The sequence below is a fragment of the Mustela erminea genome, chromosome 8 (genome assembly GCF_009829155.1).
Source record: "Mustela erminea isolate mMusErm1 chromosome 8, mMusErm1.Pri, whole genome shotgun sequence".
Taxonomy (NCBI): domain Eukaryota; kingdom Metazoa; phylum Chordata; class Mammalia; order Carnivora; family Mustelidae; genus Mustela; species Mustela erminea.
The window spans coordinates 20,869,254-20,881,662 of record NC_045621.1 but is presented as its reverse complement, the minus strand read 5'-3'; the positions used below and the strand labels follow the sequence as shown (position 1 = coordinate 20,881,662).

Here is a 12,409-nt window from a genome sequence, read left to right as displayed (position 1 = left end):
AAGTCAAGCTCCCTGCTCAGTGGGGAGCCTGGTTCTCCCTCTGCTGTTCCCCCTGCTTGTGCTTTCTCCCTCTCCCTCTCTCTCTCTCTCAAGTAAATACATTTTTTAAAAAAATCTTAACAACAACAATAAAAAAAAGCTTCTTCTGGACGTACGTGGATAATATAATCCAGTACAGTCTAGTAAGGAGACTTTCTCGGGGCCAGATGTAACTTAAATAAACTATTGATAATATGAGATTCTAAATGTAACTTAGTTGTAATATATGGAGAGGAATAGTGACCTTCTCCAAACTGGGGAATGCTTTTATATCAGACCAAAACAAAATGGAAAATGGATAATAAAGCTATATCTTTAAACACAATATTCAACAATTAAAATATAAATATGTATTTACATATATACACTTACATATGTATGTGTATATAGGTGTATGTGTGTGTGTGTGTATATATATACATCTATGTGTCTATATAGATATACACCATGTGCTCTTATATATCTAATTATCTAATGTATAAATATGCTCTTTTAAATCCCAAATTAGCTACTGGGTTTTGGGGGAGGTTTTGTTTGGGCTTATTTTGTATTTTTGGATTTTTTGTTTTTACTAATTAATAACTACTCATGAATTAAATACCCCACAAGATAAAAGAACAATGGTTAATCTTATGCTTCTTTAATATGAGAATATAGCTTTGCAAACTGAGGAACCTAAAGACAGAAAAAGAAAAATTTTCAAGTTACTCACCAAAACTCACACCATATTGATAATTTAAGTCCTTTTCTCCTATATTTCTCTGACCGCTTAGATAAAAAGGATATCTTGTCTCCCTGGTATGGATAAAAAAAAAAAAATTCAGGAGATCAGTAATTAGGCTTTATGCCATTTAGGAAGTAAAATAAGTAACAACTTTGATTGACAGTCATTTTACTATTAGAAAAGCTATTTGGCAAGAAAGTAAATCTTGCTGTCATTCTATTCCATTTCCTTTCATTTTTTTCATTATAGAAAGAAAATTAAGTTATATGAAGTAGTTTTGAATTATTTTTCTTTAGCATACAGTTAATTACAATTAAAAAGAGAGAGAGAGAGAAGCAGAATTTGTGCTCCCTAGAAGGGAAAGCACTTTACTATCTGATGGGCTTTCCTTATACGTCTGCTTTTTATTTTTAAACACCAACACCACCTCTTTGCTGACCAACAACTTCTTGCAAATTATGGCAAGGGGGGGGGGTGGAGCATGAGCAAAGGAGCTGAGTGAAAGTTGGTGATACTCCCTGCCAAAATTCCAAGTTGAAATCAAATCCTTCAGTCAAGTTTCTTAGGCATGAAAAAAAGAAAAAAGATTTACAACTTCAGCAGAACTGTAATTGTACCAAGAAAAAGTATCAGTCAATCTACTTTACTGTCACCAAAGGATCTGAACCTGACTTGGTCATACTTCTTTCTCCTTTATATATGGAGGTGGGCGGGGGGGAAAAGGCAAGAGGAGTTTAAAAAAAATTGATGAAGCCCTGACCCTTTAGATTCCATTTATAGTCTGAGCCCGAATGCCATCCCCCTTGACTAGCGAACTGTCCAATCCAGCTGCATGTGTCTAGATTCTATTAGGCACTAAGTGAAATATATATGCATGCCCTTATACCGTTTAACACTCTGGGTCCACCTTCAAAACACTGGGCTGTGGATCAACTGAAGCGCCACTCCTCTTCCAAGAATCATTTTGACAGGTTCTTTTGGAGGTGCTCCTTTTCCTTTTTTTTTTTTTTTTTTTAACCCATCGTTTTAAACAAAATGGCACCAAAGAAGGACGTGAAGAAACCTGCTGCTGCAGCCGCCCCAGCCCCTGCCCCGGCACCTGCCCCAGCCAAACCCAAAGAAGAAAAAATTGACCTCTCTGCCATTAAGGTAACTAAAGGGGTGAACAGTTTGGTCACTGAAACATCTTTCAACAGTCCGAAACTCTAGGAACTCGCAAAGGGGTATGTTTTTCACTGAGAGAGACAGCATTACTACATGGGCTGGTAGAATGGAGCAGAAAAGAATCCTGATTAGAAAATAAACTCCAGCGTATAACTTCAGTTAAATCCCTATGAATACGATATTGTCTACAGAACCTGTATTTGCTCTCATTTTTTGTTCTCTGGTTTTGTTTTGGTTTTTTTCCCTAAATGGTCAGAGTGCAATTTAGGGATAGTAAGTGCAAAGGTGTTTTACCAATACTTAAACAGGCGTTTTGTTTTGTTTCATTTTGTTTTGTTTGAAATAAAATCTCTGTGGAAACTAGATCCCTTACCTTAATACTGCATCAAAAGGACATTTTTCACCCCTGCTTGTTTCCAAAAGTTTAAAAACAGCTGATGACCCAGTTGTCCTGGCTGCATTTATTGGACAGCTGCTGTATTTCTTCTGAAAAAGAGAAGATTTTTGCAATTCAAGTTAATTCCCCCTTCAGCTTCGCTTAATAAAATTTGATACAACACTAAATTAGATCTCAGTGCAGACAATTATGCACTCAAGTGTTTCAGTGACTATAACTGTCATCTTGTTTATTTATATACAGTATTTAATTCAGAATGTGTGAGCTGCTTCTAAATGAAACTAACCCCCCCAAATACTATAAAACTTGGTTATATGGCTTTTAGCTTATGTCTCTGAGCTCTTGTATACTGATCTTTAACTAAGGAGAATGTGATTGATTTTTGCATCCACACTTTGCTGTGATCAAAGTTCTCAAATGCCAAAAGATGATCTACTTTTGGGAAAATGACACAGTAGATGTGCCTGTTACCCCTCAGTGTTGTGATCTCTCAAATGTGCACCTTCTCATTCACTGGGGCTGGACTGGTGGATGACAGTTTGAAAATCTTTATCTAATGAATTCTGCCTTAAATGGAAAACTAATGGGCGAAAGGACCTATTAGGTGATCCTCTCTCGAAAACCAAACGTTCTGTACATAATAAATCTAAATTTTGCTAACTTAATACTGTTTAATTGTAAAACCAAAGCTGACCTATAAACAAATGTTTCATTGAGTGTTTTAGTATAATCATGGATTTTTAAAAATACTTCTGACCTAAATATTGACTTGGATCACACTTCGATATATTTCATGACATTAAATACATTCATAATTTTTATAACATTCTAGTTAAGTATGAAATTTTATGTTCCAAAGTGGGAGTGGATTATCAAATATTTTATCTTGAGTTTGTAGGTACCTACAGTCACATTTGAAAAAAGTTGATCAGAGAATCTAATATTGGTTAGGAACTATTCCTAATGAATATCCACTTAGGAGGAGAAATGTATGTCAGATCTTCTAATAAATGGTTTTCTACCTAAAAGGCTGCATATAATTCATTAAGAGGAAACCAAATTTTTCATCTCCAGCAATTCTAGTTAATATATCTTTATAGATGCACACTGACTACATTATACAGTGAACGTGATTATGGCCATGACAATAATTCCAATCATCTGTATTATTTGACTCTCCACTCTATCCTAAGATTAGATACATGAATCAGCGTCAAAGCTGTTCCTCTGTATTTATTGTGATTTATAAGACAATATTACCTCTTTGCATCTAGGATTACAAGCATCTGTAATGGGAGAAAAATGTGCCTTCTTAAGAAGAAAAAGAAATTTCCCACTAATGAATATAGGCATTAACTTTCTTCCCTGAAGAAATACTAAATACTATATATATATTTAGTTTGGCAGTAAGAAGTCTCCAAGAAAAGACAAAATATCACTTTTTTAAATATAGAAACTAAACTGATTTGTTGTTCACAGTCAGCAGAGATGCTCTTTTAAAACTTGAAAAATGGGTTTATCCTTTAATCTGTATGCTGAATGAGTTCCAGCATGGCTAATGTAGCTAGCACAACTACACAAAAGAAGAAAACACTCTTAGAATGTCTCTGTAGTGATGAGACCAGTTCATTACAGAATGAGAGATGGGATGGATCCTGATAAGGATGCAAAGTAAAAGGAGCAGTTAAATGAATGTAGAAGAAACAGGAGGAATTTAACCTTTACAGTTCACTCATATGATTCACCTAATATGGTTCGCTCATATGGTTCATATTCACTCATATGGTTCACCTAATAGAGAGAAAATGAAAAGAACAAGATTGAAGCTAACATATTTTTGTAAAGGAATTTAAATGCCTTCAATGATTTGCATTCATCAATATGAATTCAGGGCACATTTATAGGTATTATAACCAAAGAATGTGGTACAACTTGAGAACCATATAAAATTTAATTTCATCCCAGTAGGTAACAAGGCTAATTAAAATGTACATTAAAACATTTCATATTATGATGCTTTTAATCACTTAATGATGTTTCTAGATATATTACCACATATAAGATATAAACTTTTTTCAAGCAGAGAAAATGAATTCTAAAGAAATTAATAGAGCTGTTATATGTGTTCATTAACTTTCTGAAAACTCGATAAAGAAAAAAATTTAATTGGATTTTAAACTTTCTTTTATAAATCATATAAGATTAGAAATTCAGCTGTCCTTTAGACTTTGAGTAATGCTGAAGTGTAGGGGTGACTATCTTTGCATAGGACTACAATCTCAGGAATAGTAATATTTAATTCCTCAATATTATTCCTAGCTAATATCTGTACTCCATCATATTTACCATGTTTAATAGTCATATATTTAACCATAAACTCTGAACAATCTTTAATATTGTTAATTAGTTTTATCAATTTCTTTAATGTGCTTTCCTACCCATTTTCCTAGTTTGTTGGTTATTTAGAACATTTATTCAATTGTTCTAACACAAAAACTTGGATTTTCATGGAAGGAATGCTTACCTGATGTCCCATGCCCATGGATGTTCTATGAGTATCCTTTCCAAAAACACAAAGACTGCTGATATTTGAACATTAGAGTTGCTGTCCTGGGTGGTTCTAAGCACTCTTCGCTTTCAGAGAGCTGACACTTCCAACCATTATGCCCAGGATAAAGAAAAATGCCTGACAAAATCGCCAGTGTAGGAATTAAAATCCACCATGAGTATAGTTGCAGGTGCAAACACAAGAATTAACACCTGCTGCCCAACACTTCAGCCAAGTGTTGAAATAATGAAAGAAAATAAGTAACGAGATGGCTGTGTGCCTAGTTTTTAAAAGATCTTCAATGTGTAAGTAAACGTTTTGCATGATGCATGTCTTAGGTGATATGTCAGGATTGCTATGAAGTGATGAGATTTGGAATCGTGTCTTTTCTTATGGTGCTTAAGTTCTAATTCTTGCTGTATTCACTGTAATTCAATCAGGTCATCTCTGACTAGATACTGCAGGCGATATTACAAAAAGTGGTAAAGGTACAGAATGCATTGACAGAAACTCGTCCAATAACAAATCTCAACAATTTACCATACAGTCGGGGAGATTTAAACTTTCAATTTACTGGGTAATGTGGAAATAGAGCATTCCCACTAAATATATATGTTTACTGATGGATATCCAGTGGAGGCAAATATTCTGTATATTTTTGCAATACCTTACTTGTTCTGGTACAGGTATAGGGTTGTCTGTGTTAATCTACAAATTCTTTTTTCTTTGCTCTAACAAGGCTAATACAAACCCAGTCCCACTTTGAAGAGTTCTTGGGAAAATCAAGTGAGGTCATAGTCTGTGAAAGGCTTTGAAAATTATAAAGTTATTTGCAATATAATAATAAATATTCACTGAGAATTAACTCTGCCTTATTACTTTATTTAATCCTTAAAACATTATATTGAGGGGTACCTGGGTGGCTCAGTGGGTTAAGCCTCTGCCTTTGGCTCAGGTCATGATCCCAGGGTCCTGGGATCCAGTCAAGGACCATCAGGCTCTCTGCTCAGCGGGGAGCCTGCTTTCCCCTCTCTCTCTCTGCCTGCCTCTCTGCCTTCTTGTGATCTCTCTGTGTCAAATTAATAAATAAAATCTTTTTTTAAAAAGCCAAACAAACATTATATTGAGGTTGTTTTTAGCCTCATTTTGCAAGAAAAGAAACTGAGCCTAATGAATTTCAGTAATAACTAGTAGGTGATGGAGATAGGATTTAACCTCTCAGGCCAAATCCAGAGTCAACTGTAGTAATCATATCCTAAACCACCTCCTGTTTATGAAGAGAAAATTACTATTAAGAATGCGTGAAGAAAGGGTGCTTGGGTGGCTCAGTTGGTTGAGTGACTGACTTTTGATTTCAGGTCAAGTTATGATCTCAGGATTCTGGGATTGAGCCCGCCAAAAGGCTCCACCCTCTGCAGGCAGTCTGCTTGAGGACTCTCTCCCTCTCCCTCTGCCTATCCTCCCACTTGCATTCTTTCTCTCTCTCTCTCCAATAAATAAATAAATAAATCTTTTAAAAAGGTTTGTGAAGTAGGGGTGCCTGGACAACCCAGTTGATTAAGTGTCCAACTCCTGATTTCATCTCAGGTCATTATTTCAGGGTTGTGAGATCAAGCCCCATGTCATGTTCCATGCTGGGCATGAAGCCTGCTTGGGATTCTCTCTCTCTCCCTTAGTTAAAAAAAACAAACAAACAAAAAAAAACAACAAAAAACCCTAATGTGTAAAGAAGCCTTTTTTTATTCAGAAGGGTGTGGGGTAGAGTGGATCTCGCATCACCCTGCACCACCCTGTGTAGCCAGTGGAGGGAGTGACAGGCACATGTCAGAGCAAGTTCACCTAGACTTTGACCTTGGCAGTCCACTACTCTTCCGTTCTCCACAGCTCTCCCCCTGCCTCTGCACATGTTGCTGACAGGTTGAGTGTTCTCTTTTACAGCTAGAAGGTGGGAAGATTAGGAACCCAGAAAGACTCCTAGTCACTTTGCTCCAGCTTCCTATAAAAGGTTGAACATGGAGCATGGATATTTAAAAAAAAAAAAAAAAAAGTTGTTATGAGAGTAGATTAGTTAGTAGTTGCCAGGGATGGAGTTGGGGGTGGGGGAAATGAGTGAAGGTGGTCAGAGGGTACAAACTTCCAGTTATAAGATGAATAGGTTCTGGAACCTAATATACAACATAGTGAGTATAGTTAACAATACCATATCATATACTTTAAAGTTGCTAAGAGAGTAGATCTTTAAAGTTCTCACCACATAACACACACACAATTTTTTTTAATTTAAAAAAAAATGTGACATGATGAATATATCAACTATCTTTATTGTGGTGATCATTTCACAATATCAAAATCATCAGATATCAAATCACGTTGTGCACCTTAAATTTACTGTTATGTCAATTATATCTCAATACAGCTAGAGAAAATAAACTATACCAAAGTATTTTTAAATGATCTTAAATGTAATGAAACAGACTGAATTTTTAAAATAATTTTCATTTTTTAAATAAAATATACATCATACCAAAACTGGATCTCCAAATTTTGCCATCAGGCTAATATTTTAACAAAGGTTAAAGGTTAAAGGGATCTTTGGTTAAAGGGATCAAAGGTTAAAGGTATGGGATCTCTATTTTGCTTACAGATAGATAGCATGATTGAAACTGGGAAGAAATATCAACCATATGTCATTTAAAGTAATATGTACGAACATAATGCCACATGTATAACAATTAAATCTTAACCTTAACTAGCTAGAGGAAAAGAAGTAGAAAAATAATACATATTGTCAATTTCTGATTAGAAAGAATGGGCAAAAGCATTTATAAGTTGTCTCTAAGTTTTCTTTATGTAATTTTAAGAGTTTGTCTTTTTTGAGGCACCTGGGTGGCTCAATCAGTTAAGCGTCCAACTCTTGATCTCAATTTAGGTCTTGATCTCAAGGTCTTGAGCTCAAGCCCTGCACTGGGGATTGTGCAGGGGGGTTGTGCACTGGGGGTTCTAAGCTGGGTGTGTAGCTTACTTTAAAAAAAAAAGAATTTGTCTTTTATACCCTGGCCTTTCAATAATATGAATTAATTTTTACTATAACTATCATGTGACAAATTGCAGTATCAATCCATTTGCATTGTGAATATGACCTCAGGAGCAAATAAAAAAAATTATTTGAGACTACCACTAGTATCAAGTTTCCACTCTCAAACATCTATGATGTACAAGAAGAGAACAGGTGGAATGGAGTGGGAAAATGCTAAAGGACATTCTGTAACTCTCTAAAATTATATTTTGAATTACATGTAACTGGATAATGTCTTTGCAAAGTAAAATGCAGTTTAGAAAGGAACAGATACGCTCGCCAATTAATAGTGAATAGCCCTTTTAATTTTAAAGATAATGAAATCTTTGCAAGACAAGGAGACCACAAAGTGACAGTGCCAAATTTAGACTCTTGACATTTTAATGTTGCAAATGAACCCCCTGGCAAGTTGTCTTTAGAAGTCATTCCATAATTACCCAGCATTAAGCACCATCTGACTCATGGAAATTATGGAAAGGATTATATTTAGTCTGCTGATCCTACACTTCTGCTTCTCCTCATACTGAAATACTTTTTGTATGAAAATAAGATCTGCTACAGTTTGTTTCTACATTAACTTCTACAGTTTGTTTCTCACTCCAAATCAGAATTTGGAGGGCAAAAATTGCAATATACAAGTAGTAGTGGCTTTAATTATACTAGTTAAAAATTTAAATCATATGGACGATAAATCCTTGCTTTTCTGGTCATAAGTTAATGATAGTGAGTCGAAGCCAGAGGACAAAAATATACACTAAAGATAAAACCACATCTTATTCAACTTTATATTCCTCCTTCCACTGGGGCAAGTGAAGTCTTTGTATCTAAAAAGTGCTCAATGGTACATTGTCTCTTGTTTATAAAACATCTGACTCACTTGAATATAGGGTTATGAAATTATATTTTAACTCCTTCTTATCTAAATTGCTTCAAAATAATGAAAAATATGAAGATGTATAGACTTAGGTCACATTTTAAAATTTTTATTAAAATTCACTTGGGCTTCGCATTAATTCTTGTAGGTGTGAATTGTGTTATTTTAATAATTCAGTCTTGGTCTAATGGGACCGAATTCAGTTGACTTGTCCACACTTTCTGAGCACAGAATTACTCACTTCCCCTTTCTGTTCAGATCAATGTATCCAATACAGCCATCTATTCTCTCTTATAATAGACAGGCTGAGGTGGTATTGTATTCTTAATTTCTTGTTGTTCTTAATTCCTCCTTTTTATATCATATTATAGTCACGAGCCTAAGTATATCCTTTGTTAAGGTAAGAAACAGAAATGCTATGAAAAATATGTATCTCCTTTAAACTAAATGAGTTATTCTGAGGCACAGAACTCTTTATTTCCAAAATAGTATTTCTGCTGGCCTTTTATGGTGAGTCCTGGTAACTCTGAGATTAGAGTGAAAATTAATAATCTAAATTTTCTTTAGGATTTGTATACATCCTAGGTCTTTAAAGGCCTCTCTTCCTGGTATTAAATTAGAGAACATGCCTCAATGTTTTCTTACATGAATACTAGCGCTGGTGAGATTAACTTCTTTAACTTAGCCTTACCAGTCATTAGCCTCATTCTGTCTTGCTGGCAAGATGAAGTTGTTTATAGACTACAGTCTGTGTCCCTTCCTCAGGCATTTTCACTCAGTATTCAATGTCACAGATCTCCTAGATGCTAAACCTTAACCTACAGCAATTTCAGAGCCTATTTGATTAAATTAATTTCAATATTTTCCCTATAAATTAATTCCTTCTATATACCAGAAGCTTTATCTTGTTTTTAATCAGTTAACCGGACATCATGATTACTAATAGAAAAACACTTCTCAAAGTGAGGAAAGATCTGTAAACATTGCAATAAAAAATCCTTTTCAGTACCACCAATAAACTACTATTTACCTAAATCCACTACCAAAGAGCACATGAGTCACAAACATGTGAAATGTAGTTATTATACTAACAGTCTAATATAGGTATCAAGCTAAATGGAAAACCCCATGAAAAAGCAAATCAAGTGTTGGCAAATTAGAATTTCTGATCATAAACTTTATATAAAATGTAAGGAAATATATATTACTTTATATAAAAGTAATAAAGGCACATACATCAATAATTCAAAATAAGCAATGGGTGTGCCTAGTATGTGCTTGGCAGTTCTAGGTGCTGGATGTGTAGTACTGGGGGAGATTATATGCACCTTCTGCAGAATGGAAGCTCTCTGAAGGAGATAAAGAAGTCTCTTCCCTCGAGGAACATATATAATATCCTAGAGGAGAGCTCATGTTTGAAGGAGGAAGTTACTATTCATGCATTCTAATGATTATAATTTATTGCAAATCTGCTGAACTAATATAGGCAAGGTATTTTTTAGCTCTACGGGGAATAAAATATAAGAATAAGGCAGGGACAACACTCTAGATGGCAGGAACATATTGGGGTGGGCCCATGTCCAATTTGCATCACGGACAAAGGTAAATGGCTTTCAGTAATAGCCTGGCTTTCCAGAAGTTTACAACCAGGAAGGTTAAACATCCTTCAGCTGTAAGAAAAGAGCTGAGTAAATAGAGAGAAAAAGTTCTTTCAAGAGGAAAGTCCTTTTTACCAGGACTTTGGATAGTTAATTTCTAAGAAACAGAAATGACAAGAGAGCATTCCAGATAGAAGAGCCTTGAGTCTAATTTTTAAAACTAAGTGATGGCACAGAAAACTGAGTCCAAAATCAGCTGATATTTTGTATTTATATCATGCCTTGTTCAAAGAGCTGATGACTTCATCACTACAACACCAAGAAAGGGATGCAAGAGAAACTTTTCATCATTTGTGAGTGTACCAGAGATAAAGTAACATTTCCCATTTATTCTTTGAGCACAGCATTCATGTTTTTTATTTAAAACTATGGTTTATTCTCTAGGATGGACTACACTATAGCCTTTTGTACTGTTGTCAATAACTTGCTTACATGTTTACTTTGATTTTCAATAGGTACAAAAAAATCTAAACTCTGATCTTCTCTGTGGTAAAGATATACAGAGAAAGTAGAGTGAAATAATATGACAACTGCTTGCCACTTCTATTTTAATAATAGCATACCTTTACATCATATCCAGGTGGTTAGGAATAGCTTATTTATAGCATAAATACAACTTTTTAAAAATGACTTTCTAGTTTACTCCATAGACTTTATACAAATTGTCCATATTTATACAAATTCGAGGACACACTTTTCTACTCAAAAAAAAAAAAAAAGAAAGAAAGAAAGAAAAGGAAATGAGCATTATGTAGGGCAAATTATAGGCATTCTGTAGGGCAACTTTGATGGGTTTATTTTGTATTATTTGTAGTTATTAATTCTACTAAAGATCTGTATTAGTTCTCAATATTAATCATAGGGCAATTCAAATTTAATGACACAATACATAAATGTAACTACAAGTCTAAAAAGAACACAAAGAAACATGGCCTGCTCTCATGCCTTGAATTTGAGTATCAAAAACCATGAGACTCCAGGATTGATGGAGGAAGGTGGGCAGGGGGTGGGCTAAATGGGTGATGGGCATTAAGGAGGGTATGAGCTCTAGGAATTACAGGTAAGTGATGAATCACTAAATTCTACACATGAAACCAATTTTAGCATATATGCTAACTAACCTGAATTTAAACAAAAACTTGAAGGAAAAAAATCATTAGACTCCAAGTTATACAATTATCAAAGGTGACAAATTTCTACTTTTGTTCTTCCCTTCCATTCCTCCTAATAACTTAAAGCACTTACATTTTTCTATTAACTTCCATTTCTCATAAACTCTCAAAATGTCTTTTTATGAAAATACATTTTCCTGGGCAGTAATATTTTTTAAGTTATGTTTTTAATCCTCATTTTGACCCAATGAGATTTTTTTCACTACTTGTAAACTTTGGACAAAAAGTAATATGAAAAAGAAAAGAAAAGAAAAGAAAGTGATATTCATTTCAATATTGATTTCTTCCTAAATGGCTTGAGGGAAAGCTGCAAAGCATTCTTCTGCCCAGCAGGGAGAGACTTCATGCTTGTGGTGAACATTCCTTTAAAAACAATTGCTGAGGGCGCCTGGGTGGCTCAGTTGGTTGAGCAACTGCCTTCGGCTCAGCTCATGATCCTGGACTCCCAGGATTGAGTCCCACATCAGGCCCCCTGCTCAGTGGGGGTCTGCTTCTCCCTCTGACCCTCTCCCCTCTCATACTCACTCTCTGTCATTCTCTCTCTCAAATAAATAAACAAAACCTTTAAAAATAAAAAATAAAATAATTGTTGAGATAGCACTTAAATCAAAATTTATCTCCAACATTCTTTATACTTATAACCTGCTTTAGTTATGAAGAACACTATTAAACATGTCGTCTGAACATTAGTGGACATGCTAGGACTGATCTTCCTAGGACCACTTTTCACAGTACCATTCTAGGAAGAGAGTTGCCT

The 12,409-nt window shown here is 34.8% G+C and overlaps 1 long non-coding RNA gene across 1 annotated transcript in view; it reads right to left on the bottom strand.

Annotated features, from left to right (window-relative positions):
* Window positions 1-565: 565 nt before the first annotated feature.
* The window catches only part of LOC116597228, a 54,276-nt gene continuing 42,432 nt past the window's right edge, over window positions 566-12,409 (bottom strand). The window contains exons 4-6 of the long non-coding RNA XR_004288504.1: window positions 4,050-4,115; window positions 2,301-2,413; window positions 566-834 (exon numbers count right to left, since the gene is read on the bottom strand). This is a non-coding gene — a long non-coding RNA (uncharacterized LOC116597228). The remainder of the gene's footprint in view (window positions 835-2,300; window positions 2,414-4,049; window positions 4,116-12,409) is intronic.